This window comes from Girardinichthys multiradiatus, chromosome 7, assembly GCF_021462225.1.
Source record: "Girardinichthys multiradiatus isolate DD_20200921_A chromosome 7, DD_fGirMul_XY1, whole genome shotgun sequence".
Lineage (NCBI taxonomy): Eukaryota > Metazoa > Chordata > Actinopteri > Cyprinodontiformes > Goodeidae > Girardinichthys > Girardinichthys multiradiatus.
The window spans coordinates 26,302,897-26,318,729 of NC_061800.1; positions in this window are offsets into that span (position 1 = coordinate 26,302,897).

Below are 15,833 nucleotides of genomic sequence, written 5' to 3' on the forward strand. Positions count from 1 at the left end.
CCATGTGGCTCACTACCCAGGGTGACATCCTGTCTAGGGGAGGCATGTGTGAGCCAAAGAAGAAAAAAATCATCCAATTTCAAAAAGAGTTTTATATCCGGTATTTGCAACTTTTCTTTTTTTTTTTCTTTAATATTATTTGCATACCTAGTCAGTCGTAAGCATTGCAAGAGAATATGAATGCACGGCTAATCATGCTAAAGTTGCTGTCTGATTCTCACTTTCCTAATAGGCACTAAAATAAAGGCATATTTCACTTTTTTGTGGAACCTGGACCGTATTTTATTCAAGACCTTAAATAGACTGGTCAGTCTTGAAATGGGTTATTCTACACATATCGATTCTTTTAAACACAATCTGAGTTTTATGAAATCTTTAGGGCATTTTTTATGATTTTTTGTTTTGCATTAGTATTGCTACAGATGGAGTCAAATAAATATTGTGATCTGTGAAACCTTATTATTACAGTATTTGTTAAACAGGAGGGGCTCACCCCGATCACCATTCATATAAGAACTAAGATATGGGTGATATGCTCAGATCAGCACAGCCTAGGGGACGCTGCAAACACTAGGACAGAAAGTAAGCTTTTTGTGTTCTGTTGCTTATATGCATGTGTCGTAAATGGGGATAGGTTGTAGTTTCAGTTGGAGGGACACAAGATAAGATAAGATAAGATAAGATAAGATAAGATAAGATAAGATAAGATAAGATAAGATAAGATAAGATAAGATAAGATAAGATAAGATAAGATAAGATAAGATAAGATAGGTCTTATTGATCCCACAATGGAGAAATGAACTTGTTACAGCAGCTCTTAGTAAAACACAAGTAGGTGCAAATAGTTATGAAAAAATGTGCAATTAAACAAGGTAAATGTGAAAAAACAAGTGTGCCAAAATTAACCACTTATCTGCCTTCATACACATGTAAACGTGAATGACATCCCATTCTTAATCAATAGGGTACCATAATGGTGTCGGCGCTTCCTTTGCAGCTACAACAGATTTAGTTGTTCGGGAAGGCTGCCTACAAGGTTTAGGATTGTGTCTTTGGGAACTGAAGTGCATTTGTGAGGTCAGACACTGATGGTGGACGAGAAGGCCTGGCTCACAGTCTCCTCTCTCATTCATCACCAATGGATTTTATTGGGTTGAGGTCAGAATTCTGCTCTTTGCTTATCCATGTTTTTATGGACCTTACCTTTACTTTACTGGTGTGCAACCATGTTGGAACATGAAGGGGGCCATCTCCAAACTGTTCCCAAACAGCATAACATTGTCCAAAATGTCTTGTTATGCATTGCAAGAGTTCTCCTTACTGGAACTAAGAGGGTGAGTCCATCTCCTGAACAACAGCCCCACACTATAATCTGCTCCCCAAAGGCAGCCAGGCAGGTTCTCCTAGTAACCACCAAACCCAGGCTCATCCATTAGACTGCCACATAGAGAGGTGATGTTCAGAGAACATGTCTCCACTGCTATACAGTCCAGTGGCAGTGTGCTTTACACCACTGCTTTGGATTGCACTTGGTAATATAATGCATGACTGCAGCTGCTCAGCATTGAAAATCTATTCCATAAAGTTCTCTAAACACTGGTTTGGATGTAATCTGGAGGCCATATTAAGTTTGTAGCAAGTAAAATGTTGACGTCTGCCCACTATACACCTGACCCCTCTCTGGACTCTAAAAACTGAGCTTTGAGATTGATCAACTTATTAACTACATTAGATACAGACAACATTTTGTGATTTATTTTTCTAAGGTATGAACTAATGAATCTGACACAGGTTGCTCTATCTGGTTGTTTTCATAAATGACAAAATGAGGGACACTACAATCCCAACCTTTATATCTGTGGAGGAAGCACCTCAGTTTTAGTGTTTCTGCAGAAACAGGAAGAAACATTTTGTCCTCCACCTGCCTGAGCCTCACTTCTCTGATGTAGGAAAAAGGTCTTTTTATATACACCTATATACACTACTGAACTAAACTGTATGTGTGCATCTTTGTGATGTTGTGCTGCACCGAATCCCTACTTCTTTGGCAAAGACAGATGATAGTTCTAGTTTAATGTAATGCAGACACTGACTATGGTCAATATGGAGAAAATGAAACTAAGCACACTTGTATTTTATGTAAACGTGAAACCATTATGTTGTTTTAGAGGCTTAATGCATAATTTTAACAAATTCAGTATTTTTAATGTTTTCTATTATTATGTCCAGGTCTATGTGAGGTTTCAGCGATACCTTTTAATCCTTTTCAGTCCATTTCATTCAGTGAAATGCTAACAAATTAAACATTTAAACCTGATATTGTCATTGGAGGATAGGTGAAGAACTGCTTGCTTTTGTGACACTTTATAAATTGGCATTTTTGTGTAAACAATTAACGTCAGTGATGTGGCCAAATGTGGTTCCTATTCAGTAAAATCTTTGACATTCTTGCCATCTTTCATAGAAGTGCATCTCAATAAATTATCATCAAAGAGTTGTTTTAGTTCAGTTATTCAATTAAAAAAGTTTATTTATATTTAGATTTATTATAATAAATAATATCTAATAATATGCAATACACTATGCGTATTGAGTAGTTTATGTGTTTATTTCTGCTTATATTAATCTGGCGTTATTACATTAGACCAATACAAAATATTTTTAATACAGAATTGCTGTGTTATGGTCATGTTATTGCTTACACGGTAATGGTGGAGGACCACTGACTTGGCAGTGTTCCAGCAGACAGTCACCAAAGCCACAAAAAGTAATTGTTAAAGAAGCTGACTGTTCACGCAGTGCTGAACCTAAGCGTAGCAAAAGCAACAGCAGATTTGAGAGGATTGTGAAGCAAAGCCCGTCCAAGAGTTTGATAGAGATTCACATGGCGTGGACTGTAGCTGAAGTCAGTGCTTAAAGAGCCACTAGACACACGTCTTCAGGATAAGGGCTACAACTTACATTTGTTGTATTAAGCCACTCCAGAACCAAAGATCACAGTCAAAAGTGTCTTACTAAATTAAAATGTAGCATTTTTTGAAAATCAGAGTCTGGATGAAGAGTGAAGAGGCACATGATCTCAATTTGCTTCAGGTCTTCCTGCTGGTGTTGATCCACATTGTTTTATCAAGTCCAAAGTCAGCACAGACATCCACCAGCAAATATACAGCAGTTTATGCCTTCTTCTGCTGGCAAGCCTTATGGAGATGCTGACTTAATTCACCAGCAGGATTTGGCACCTGCCTACACTGCTAAAAGTTTCTGCTTCAACGCCCATTGGTGTCGTTATGCTTGATTAGGCAGCAAACTAGCTTGAAATGAACCCCAGAGGGAATCTATGAGGAAGAGGAAGATCAGAGACACCGGACCCAACAATCCAGATGACCTGAAGGTCGCTCTTAAAGCGACCTGGGCTTCTTTAACCCCTCAGCAAAGTCACAGACTGATCCCATCCATGCAATGCTGCATTGATGCAGTAATTCATCCAAAAGGCCCCATGGCCAGGTGCTGTATTTTCATTAGCTTTAAGCTATAATCATCAAAATGACACCTGCATCTCTGTAATGATTCTATATAATATTAGTTTCAGTTTTTGAACTGAAGAACTAAAACAAATTAACTTTGTATTGATATTGGAAGTTACTGAGCAGCACTTGTGTCCGACCACTCCGGATAAAGAGGCAGTATGTCTGCAGATGTTGTTTATCGGAGTGCGACACAGTAGATGAATCCGTCGATGTTGGACATGCTGGCTCTCCGTGGTCCCCGTTGAGAACAATAAGCTCTGTATTTGCTCTGCTCTTGCTGAGTACAACAGCCTCTCCAGCCCAGGTTAGGAGTGGGGCTCCCTGCAGCTGCCGTCTCTGAGGCTGATTAGTGCAGTGATGAGCGAATGAGGGCCCAGGGAGCTGCTTACACACACACACACACACACACACACACACACACACACACACACACGCACACACACACACACACACACACGCACACACACACACACACACACACACACACACACTGTGAAAGGGTTAAACAGCGGGTTAGGGAGGAGACCTGCTCTGTGTCCAGGATGTAGAGAGCTGCAGTGCGCTGGTGTGCTGTTACACTGTGTGAGGCCTCAGCTCCACTTTGTGTTCTGATTGGGCCTGTAAGATCACAGTCAACCCTTTTTCCTCCTCCTCCTCCTCCCTCAGGGGTTTCTCTCCCTACATCCTCCCTGTTGATTATCACCGCTGCCAGAGCTGACTCTTGCACTCCAGCTGCTGTCCACACTCTGGCTCTGGGGCTAATTTATCCAGGCTGCAAACTTTCTTACACCGTACTGAGAAGCCAAGCTGCTGCACAGCAACAGCAAAAAGCTTGATGCACATTCTGCCATCACTGCTGCTTATCTTTCACTTCCAACGGAGTTTGAACAACATCCAGAGCTGAAAATGCTCCAAACAAGATCCCGGTCTCTTTAGTTTGAACAGTTCGTGGGAGCAGACCAACATGTGTTGGTCTCTGCAGGTGTTTCCGGAGCAGATTGCTGTGTTTGGCTGTCCTGAGGGCAACTTTCAATGTGAAACCCAACTCTTAACATCTTGACATAAAACACACTGAATATCTCAAAGCTACTGTATATGAAAACACTCCTTTTATTCTTTGCAGAAAGAAAACAGGCAAAAAAATCTGTTTTTTTCTTTTGCAAGAAAGGTAAAAGGTGCTGGAATTTCTCTCTGAATCCCTCCTATTTCTGCATTAGCCTATTTCACGTTATTTGATAAAAGCAGACTCTGAATATTCCCCTCAAGCTTTAACATAAGACAGAACTGTGAAAATATCAATTTGACTTTCTGTGGCTGTGAAGGGGAAAAACATAGCAATTGACCAGTCAAACAAGTGACTTTGGAGCGTTACAAAGGAGTTGGATCTCAAAGAAGACGGGAATGAAAATAAAATGCATCCCACAGAGCGGGTTCATCTCGCTGAGAGGGACGTTTCACGTCTATAATCAATCCCAAATGACATATTTTGACTTTTAAAATATAGTTTGTGCTCATCATGTAAAATATTTTGGGGTTATGCTTGGATTTAATTCTGTGTGTCAACCTACAATTCAAACAATATGTACTCTATAAACATTAGGTCTGTCCTCTGCCTGGCTGTAGATTCATAAGCCACTGGGAAGGAGGGGGACTCTCGGAGAAATGCCATGTCTTTTTTGTGAATCTGTGCCAAAGCAGCAGTACATGAGTGTTGATGGGAAGAGTCCTCTGTCAGCCTGATGTGTCCTTCTGACAGGCTGTCCTGGGTCACACGTTTGGACAGAGAAGGCAAGACAAGAGCCTCACCTCCATCCATGGCTCATCATGCTAGGTGAGAGCATGTGACTTCAGAGCAGCTCTCATCTTCACACAGTTTTTTTCCTTCTCCTTCTTCGTCGTGCAGACTATATGATGAAAGGAACTATATGTAAGGCACAGGTCTCTTTTTGCTGGGTTGCTGCAGCTCCTTTGTATAAAGATGGTATAAATGTGCGTTAACATTTCACTGTTATGTGTTAAAATGTTTAGGTGCGAAGCCCCGAATGGTGTCTGAAATAGTGCAGGAGGAGGTAATGATTGATTAAATTGCATTTCTGCTCAGAGTAAGAGCTCAATTATGGAATTACACTATAATCCCATGCAACCATGAACTGAAGACATTAGAATGTTATCTAATACAAATAAAAAATTTATTTTAAATTAAAAAGTATATCCATGTACTGCAGAGTGCATGCACTCATTGATTGGTAGGGGCACCTTCAGCACGAATTACTGCATTGTGGCTTGGAGGTGATCATCCTGTAACTCTGCAGAGGTGTTAGTGAAGCCCAGCTTGCTTTATAAGCAACCTTCAGTTTGTCTGCATTGTTGGATCTGTTTGTCTCGTCTTTCTCTTTACTCCGTAGCGCCTCTGTTCAGGTGAGTTTGCTGGCCAATCAAGCACAGTGATAGCTTGGTCGTTAAAGCAGGTTTTAATATTTTAGGGAGAATGGGGATCTGCCAAATCCTGCTAGAAACTGAAGTCAGTCGCTCTATAAAGAGACTCGTAATGGAATGGACTTTATAGTGACAATGTCCAGCCTTTATGGAGAGTTAACTTTAAAAAGTACTCTGCTTGTTTGTTCACTAACTCTGAAGTAATTAAAATTATTGTTATTATTTTCTATTATTATTATTACCCAGAGTGGTCAAATGGTTAAAGCTAAATTAAAAGAAGCAACAACAAAAGAGACAATTTGTCTTTGTTTTTAAATCTAAAGAACATTTTCTCCCTTACACTAAACAGAGTACCATTTGGTTTTGCATAGGGGAGTAGTAATGTGTTTGATACCCTGTTTTTATTCAGTTTTTAAATGCAATTTGAATATTAAATCCAGGCATCTTTGTGAACTCTCCAAGGAGTCCGAGTATTCCTGTTTTCCGGGCTTAGTAAACAACAATCTTTTTATTTATTTATAACTTACAATACAGATATTCTAATACAAATAAACATTTTAATAAAATATTTTTACAGTATAAGAGTTTTTCTCTTTAACAATGAAAATGCACAAGAGAAAACCCCCCACCCAACGCTCCCAGATAAGGTCGCTCGAGATAAGAACTAAAAGTACAAATATAAAATGCTGTAGACAATAAATAAAAATATTGTCTGCTTGAACAGCTTACACTTATATAACCACTTGTTTTATAACGTTTCACATTGACATTTAAAAATTACAATACTTAAAGAGGATCTGAGGATCCCAAATATGTAATTTTTGGGCCCCCTAACATTTACTGTATGAAGCACACTTTTCCTTGCAGCTATTCGAGGCTTTTCTGCACGCAGAGATACCATCTTGGTCTCAGAAGGCCATTAAAAAGAAATTAAGTCAAATTATGTCTAATTTTGTGTTGTCTGCTGCATTCTGTGTTTATTTTGAGCAAGGTTCCTCGGAAACTCCCAGGTTTTAATCACACCAAATGCTTATTTTAATCCGCCTTTCCCAAACGGTTTATAAAAGTACATGTATGCTGGTAACAATGATACCAGTGTGGCTATTTCTGCCTACACGTTCCCTGATCTGTTGCATGGATAAATAATTCCACTCAGGTCAAGCTTTGATGCTCTGATACAGCCTCTCAGAATGACTGGCCCCAGCAGGAAAACCAGTAGATTGAAAATGAGGAATGCATCCAGGGGTGCGCTGTTTACTTGTAGCATGGGCAGCTGGTTAGCTGTCTAGAGCTCCCTCCCTCCGCTTTTCAATTCCAGCCAGGCCCCAGGCTCGGCCACTAACCGGGAGCTAGAACATTGTGCACTGGGGATCAAAGCGGCTCTGAGTGAAATGTCAACTGCGACCCTGCAAAGTGTCAGGCTGTGAGGGAGTTGTAATGGCTATTGATCCACTGTGTGCTTAATGCAGAGCTGCCCCGCCACGACGTGAGCCAGCTGCAGCAGAGAGATATGTATGAGATGAGCTAAAACTGAGAAAATGGAAAAGAAAGAGCCCACAGTTTCATCCCCCTCCTCCCTCCCTCGCTATATCCCTCCCTCTCTGGCTGCAGATTGATCTTCCTCTTCCTGCTGATTCTAACTGGGGTCTGTCATTATTTTACTCTGTCATTAGGGGCTCCATTGACAGCCTTGGCCTGTCTGTGCCACTCTATTGAGACAGCAACACTTTTCCCATGCGGCGTTCCCTACATTTATTAAAGTCTCTGACAGCCTTGTCTTTCTCCATAGATGGCTGGGCTTCAGGCCGTGCTGCAGTGGTGTAATTGGAAGACGAGTCTCTCTCTCTCTTTGTGCCTAGCTTGTAATATCTGGGAGGTACAGCTGTAGGTCAGACTGGTTTACATCAGACTGCCGGTTAGAAAGAGAAAAATCAGACCACCTCTGTCTGAGGGTCAGTGTCTCTGCTGCTATAGCCAAAGATATGGACCCTACAGTTACGCCTTCATATAGGAATCATGCTTATAACTTTTATACTTTTATTTTTCCTTAAATTTTATTTTTCCTTCCATTAAATACATTTTGTGGTTATTTTACATTAAAAAGTATGATCTTCTGTGCATGTGGTGGTATTTGCATCTTTGTATTAAAATGTTTTTTCTTTCTGCTGTTGTAAAATCAGCTAAAAGCAGATGGGATTAATTTCTGGCTGCAGAGGAACTAGACCAGTACAGACATTATTATCAGCAACTCAGAGTTAACTTGGCCTAACTTAACTTTTGTGCTGCAAAACAACACGAAGCAGAAACGGAAAGTGGTAAAAACAGGTTAATACGCAAAATATGCAATTTTTTTTCAAATTAAAACACACAACATATCATTTTATGCATTTTAATGATGACAAGTGATGATGTATTATTGAAAAAACAGGAAACTTTGTACATCTTTTGGCTAACATGGGTCTGAGAGGACGGGCTAGTTGAAGAAAACAAGTTGTTTTTTCATGTTTATGTGGATTTTAATATTTCTACCTCTGAGAGAAATTATCTTTAGTTAGGGAGTCTATAATAGCTTTTTTTGGTTTCCATGTAGGAAAGTTTCTAGTTATTAGAATGTGTTTACCTGAAGAGGTCTATGACAGAAAAGCTTTATATAACATTTTGCAAGTTTGACAGTGCATGTGCAGGAATTTCACTTTTATTCAATTGAAGTTGTATTTTTGCCAGATTTTTGTAGAATTAACAAAGACGTTTTTAAAAGCTAATCTTCTGTGCTTGTTTTTTTAAGCCATAAGCATTTTCTATGTAACTGAAAGCATTTCAGCCTTTTTTATGAGCTGTAAGGTAGCCGGGTTTTATTTCTACTGCTATCAAAGTCCCTTTTTTTACACTTAGAATGGCTGATTTGCTAAATTAGTTATACTTCCTTCACCACTATAAGGAGAGAAACATGCAGATTTGAAACAAAAATACAGCAGACAAATTACAACTGGATCCTCACAGCCAGAGTTTGCTGGATCAGGATCAGTTCTGTGTTTTTTTCTTCATGAATTGCAATACTTTGCAATACAATGACTGGTACCTATATTTAAAAACAATAAGCTGAAAGAGGAGCTGCAAGCCATACCTTTAAGAAGACTAAATTTGCTTCTTCGTTTATTTAAATTAGCCCTTTTTCTCAGTAAAATATTTCCATGAGTCCTCAAAAAATCCCAGAACTGGATGAGTCAGTATAGACTGTTAGAACACACACACACAGAATAAATATGGTTTTAATCTGTGTACTGAAAGCAACATTTAACCTGTGAGGCAGAGGTGACTACTGTAATCTTTCCTTTATAAATGTTCAAATCTTATCGCTGGCAGCAAAGGGTACAAAATTGTACTTTTAACTTTCTTTTACCTTAATGTACAGGTTAGTTCATGCTTTATGGTGATTTGAATTTGATTTTACTGAATATTAAACTGTTACACAGCAAATAAAATCCCAATAGCAATATGAACTATCCTGTTTGAATATTTTTTGACAAACTGTCTATTTGCTTATTATTGAAAACATTGTTATTGTTTTTTTAAGTATAGACTGGATAAGTCCCGATTTGGCAGGAATGTTATAAGTGTAAAAAATGATATTTAATTAAATTTTCAAATTGAGTAAACATAAACTTTGTTGATTTTTTGCCTCAAGACAAAGTGTCTTGTCACCACATCTTTACCTCATTTGAACCCAGTTTTGTACCATTTTAATTTAAGTACGTTAAGTACGTTTTTTTACCATTATGTATAACTAGACGCTTGTCTACTTACATGTATCTAAGAGTTACAAAAATGTTCATTTTAAAGATTCAAATAAAAAAATATGCCATTATTGAAGGTACCTTATGAAGCGAGCAAGCCTTTGTACCCTTTAGTGAGCAGTTTAAGACATGGTCAGCTGATGAAAATCTGTTAACAGAGTCCTACATCTTTGACTTAACACTGACCTTTGTTGACAGAGCTTATGTTTGACCTTTGTAGACGCAGAATACATAATACACGTCTGTCAGCGTTGGGTAACGGAAAGTTAAGCCCTTTCTTGTCATTGCTTCATAAAAGAAAAAAACAACTTTCGTCATCTTCTTTTCATCCTCCTAATAATTTTCCAGCTCACTGCTGTCAGTATAAATAAACCTGTTTGTAAAAATTTGTTTGTGCTCAAAAATCCCAGCGGCTGCTGCTGCAGCAGTTGACAAACAGCTCAGAGCCTGTTTGTTTCTGTGACAAGGTGGCCAAACAGTTTAGATATTTAGATATTACTTTTCTGTGTGAAAGTAGGAGGGAACAGCCCAACCAGCTCCTCGCAGCCTTTACATGGCCTCCATTCCTGATCACATGATTATTGTTTTGCTGTGTTCTCTGCTCCCCGGAGTATTACTGTAGAGATCTGACAAGTTGAAAACATTTCAGGAGGCTGTCAGGAAGTTCACAGTGGGGTGCACTGATTTCAGATTGGAGGTTCAGAGGGTTTGTGTGTGCACGTCTGTTTGTGTGCGATGCAGTTTAGGCTGTTGGTGGGACCAAGCTGCTCCTCCATGTCACAAGAGCCACAATCAAGTAGGACCAGGGGGTCTCGGGCTGTCTTGGCACCGTAACACAGAAGGCGGCTCAATGGGACGGAAGTTATTGGCGTGGGGATGACATGGTTTGTGACGTAGACTCGTCATTTCGGTATGATACAAGTATTTGAGCTGAAAGGTTGTAATGTAACTCAGCTTCACTGAGATGATTTGTTCCAGGCGGCCAGCGGCTGCACGTGTGGGAGGTTTATCTGAAGGAAACCAGTAGGTTTGGGGGGGTGAGCATGAGAAAATAAGATGTAGCAGAATCTTCTAGTGTTGATGTTTTCTCCAAAACCTTCAAATAGAAGAATGCAATAATTATTTTGTCACTGTAGAATTCTGATGGGCACTGTCTTGCAAAAATATTCATACCCCTTGAAACATTTCATATATTGTCACATTTAAAATAAATTAATTTATTTTTTGGTGCTTGTTGTGATAGGCCAACACAATGTAATAAATCCTTCTGAAGTTTTTTGGGAAATGACATACCGGCATTCTTACACATCTAAACCCCTCGATTGTAGCTCTTTCAGTGTGTTCAGGGTCTGGACCCCAGTCTAAAGTCTTTTGCAACCTCCAAAAGGTGGCTCGTGGTAAACATTAAAAATAACTTTTTTCTTTCCACCACCCTGTCATAAAGACCAGATTTGTGGAGTGCACAGCTAATATCTGTCCTATCAACAGATTCTGACTAATAACCTGTGGATCTCTGTGGCTCCTCCAGAGTTACTATAGACCTCTTCGCTGCTTCTCTGATTAATGCTCTATCCATACTGGCCTGCCGGTTTATGTGGACTGCCATGTCTGGGATTAGGTTTGAAGTTCTCCTATACTCGTTTCAGTTTAGGATGATGGATGAAAATGTGTTCTGTGAGATATTTAAAGCCTGGGATATTAGTTTATAACCTTCATGATCCTGTCTTCATGATGCTGATGATATCTAACCATCCTCTGTAGGTGAACTCTATTTACTAATCATGAGACTTCCTTAGGCAAATGGGTGTATAGGGTTTTATTTGGGGGTATCTGAGTAAAAGGGGCCTTTCCCTTCACAGTTATATGCTACTTTGTGTTGGTCTGTCACTTAGGATCCCATTAAAATACACTGAAGTTTCTCGTTGAAGCGCAATAAGATGTGAAAAAGTTAAAGAATCATAAATAATTTAGCAAAGTACTATAAACCACACACCAGCTCTTTTTCATTAGAACATATAAATATTTAACCTTTTTTAAAGGAAATGTGCATCTCACCATCCTATATATGTTGCACTGAAGCAAAATTGAATTTTCAAGCATTTTTGAGGTTTTCCTCTAAATTTTAGACACTGACAGACAGAGAGAGATGTCTTATTTACAGTAAGAATCTAAATGGTTTAATGCACTCCACAATCCTGTCATCTCCATGTTCTTTGGAATAAAACATGCTCTTGAACATGAAGGAAAAGCACAAGAAGAAAATTATTCCTCAAGCTTTCCATCAAGCCTCTGCATTCATGGCAAAGTCTAAAGGGCATGTCAGTCTTGCTGCCTCAGAGAGAGATAATTATCCTTTTCCTGTCAGAGAACAACAAATGATAGCCAACTATGGGGGTGCATTTTCAGGAGCTGAAATTCGTCAATGGGAAGAAGAAGGAGGTTTAATTTTGTGGCAGCTGCACATCTACCTTTATCCTTTTTTTGTGTTCATTTGTTGCTGTTTTTTTCTCTCGCCTTGTGGACTAGCTCAGTGGCGTGCTGTTTGTTTATGTCTGCAGGCTCCTGAGGGTGTATTTATGTGGCCCTGCATTAACATACCTATTTATAGTCCTTCACTTTCTTATAGTCATCTTTTTTTCTGTTGTGACCATTTCACAGATTATATATTGTCCAAGTAATTTCCCTTTCAGCTTCTATGTTTTTTACCTTTCAGAGAAGGCAGTGAATGGAGGGAAAATTATCACAATTACTCATATAATTGAGCCGTCTTTGTAGCAAGTGCGGCTTCAGTAGCTCCCTTTTTTCCATCAGCCCAAAATGGTTTCATTATATGGGTTTTTCATATTCCCTGACACGGGGCTCCACTGAGGGCCTGGCGCATGGATGAGATGCAGGATGAACAGGGCGAATCATTAAGGTCACAGTAGGAATAATTATCCCAGCTATGGAAAGAGCATCTACAGCCCCCTTTTTTCTCCGGCAGCACAAATGCAACGTCCACGGCTTTTAGTCACAAAGAACTTTGTTACAAATGGAGCTTCCACCTTCTACTTATACAAAGAAGAGAGGGGGAGAGCAAGACTTGTATCAACATGACAATTTTCCATCATTAAGACTAATGACAGGCACAGACTGTGGGGATCAAGGGGAGCACAAAAAAAGAGAGCCACATTCAGGTGTTGGCTGAGTGCTGACCTCCTTCCTGTCTTTGTTGGAGACTTAACTCTTAACAGAAAAAAAAAACTAAAAAGGGTTTCAGACTAAAGGCACAGTGGCAGCTGAACGTCAAGCAGCCGTGCTCTCCGTGGGCAAATTACTTAATTGCCAAATTTGCATGTTTTTCATTTGCTGGGGAATTAATTCAATAAGACCTACATGTAAAGATGTTTAATCAATCATTGTTTTGGTGTAATAATTCCCCCGGCTCACATTATTCCAGCAGTTACGTCACGCCACAAAATGTTATCCCTGTTTCTCACTTATCTATAAATTCATTTCCTGCCTGAGGTACAGATTCTCCCACCTAACAGGTGGGAGGCGTTGCCTTGACACTAGTTTCTTTTATAGTTTAGCTGAATTAAGTAAAAGCCATATTTTTCCAAGTCCTTTCTCCTCAGCCTTCACTCAGGTAATTGGTCATTTTGCAGCCAATTTTGGGCAGCTTGGATGCTTGCTGCCATGGCCTGACCCCTGCTGCTGCCGTAATGGGGGACAGCATTTCTACCAGTTCACTAGGGCTTTTTCCACACCATGACCCCCTTGCCTTCTGGGGAGGAGAGCGCCTCTGAACGGTGAAATAGGGAAAAAAAAGGAGCTGAAAAGTGACTTTGAAGTTTTACCATGATGTCTGTTACTCTGTACTGGGTTAAACAGGAGGGTTAATCGGGATTCGCTGGGTTTGCAAAAGAGGATTTTGGCTGTTAGAAATACCAGGTGTAAACACAGGATTAATGTTATTTTCAAAATACTCTAGAAATATAAGCATTTATGCAGGAAAAAAAAAATTGCTTCAACTTTGAAATATTTGGTGTTGAGAACAACAAGCCCACTTGGAGGCCTGCATATCACAGGGTGATTTGAAGCAGGAACCTGGAGTCATCAGTGCCTTAAAGGAAACAAAAAAAATATTAACATTGTGCACATAAATGTAAAGCATTAATAAATTTTAACAGTTTTAATTTTTTTGTTTTTGAACATCAGAAGGAATTGCTGGAAAATGAATCAACTGGTCTCCATTAGACCTTATACCAATTGGCATTTTTAAGTTCACATGAGTTTGACTTGAATGTAGCTATGAGAATTTAAATCAAATTACACTGTATGTAATTGGATCTGAATGTGACTATATAATTGGATTGAAATGAGTGGAAACAAGCTGAAGGTTTTACATACCTGCGTATGAATTGGACATGCTTATAAAGTGCTTGGAGATGACAGCTGTTGTAATTTGGTGTTATATATAAAAATTCAATTAAGTTGAAATGAATTGAAGAGAATTCAAATTAATTTTGGCTGTTATGTAAATTAATATTTGGGTTTTTATTTTTCATTTTTATACATATTTCATTATAATAAAGAAGTCAATGAGAGAGAATGAACTTGAACTAAATGTATTATATAAATAACCTTGACTTTATATGAATAGAAATAGCTGACTACATCATTAAAATGCAAGATATTTATTATTTTATGATAGTTAGAGATGATTTATAATTAAAATTTGCTAAATTAATAAACATTTTTATATGCAATGAAGTAAGTCTACATTTATTATTTAAAAGAAAATTTCTGTACCTTTCAGTATCTCTCAATAATTAATCTAATCACCCTTTTGACCCCTGTGATACTGCAACATCTTAACTAGTGTAACAATCTCATCCCTCAGATGCTGTTATTCTTTTTTTCCCTTTTTACGCATAACTCAGCAAACAAAAATCAATCCACATTCTGACGCCGCACTGAACGTGAAAATAGACCCAGAATCGAGTTAATTGTGCTGCATCTAGTTTGCGCTAAAACTGACTGCCGAAAATTACAGGATGGCAGGGAGAGGCAGCGACGGAGACGGCGCAGAACAAAAGCCAATATTCACTGGTTTGATCCACTGCTTTAAAAAAATATATATAAATAATAAAATAAAATAAAAAGTCGTGAAATGCAACCTTCACGGTTTGACATTTTCTGCTGGTTTCTGTTGCTCAACAAATGGCGTTTGGCAGTTTCAGAAATAATTTTATTCGTTGTTTTTTATGCCTGCTATTTAAGGATTATATACCACTTGGCATTTTTACGGCGTCCTGTGAGAGCAAATTAAACATATGAGAGTGTGAGTGGCGATTAAATACGAAAATGCGTAAACCCGCATATATGATCTAATAAAAGTCTTGCATATTTACAAAAAAATAACGAAACAGTAAAAAAAGTGCTTTTGTTCCCCTTCACATGAAGTGACAGTAATTAATGGTTGCTCAGATGCAGGGCGCACGGTGCTGCGCCTTTACGCATCAGGTTTGGCACTGCTCTCCATCACCCCGCGGTCCTGGATAACATTTGATGGCACTGCTAGATGTGGAGGTGAGGAGGGCCTGCTATGACCGGACTGAAATAAAGTCGATGACATGTTGTCCCCCCCCCCCCCCCACCTTCACTTCCTGCACCACCTCACCTCATCTGTCTCTCCACCTCTGCACTAACCCCTCAGGTGAAGAGCAGCAGGTGTTAAAACACCCTCAGCCACAAAGCTACTCACTACTAATGAGCCCTGCCTCCGCGCTCCATCCATCCGTGCATGGAGGACTTTATTTTTAGTGCGGCTAGTTAAGAGTCCCTCTGCAGGAAGCGCTGCTGTGGCCTGCGCTGCCCTATTGCCGGCGAGTCAAATTATTAATGACAGTGCGGTAATATTATCACATGTGTGCCTCGTCCTAATGGCGCAGAGGAGGCTTGAGAAAATCCATCTAGTATTAGATTATTACCTTAGGTTACTGGAAACATTTTGCAAAAAAATTGAAGTAAGTGTTTTCTTGCTCCAAATTGCATCACGCAAACATCTCCCATTAAGTAGTACATTTCTGCT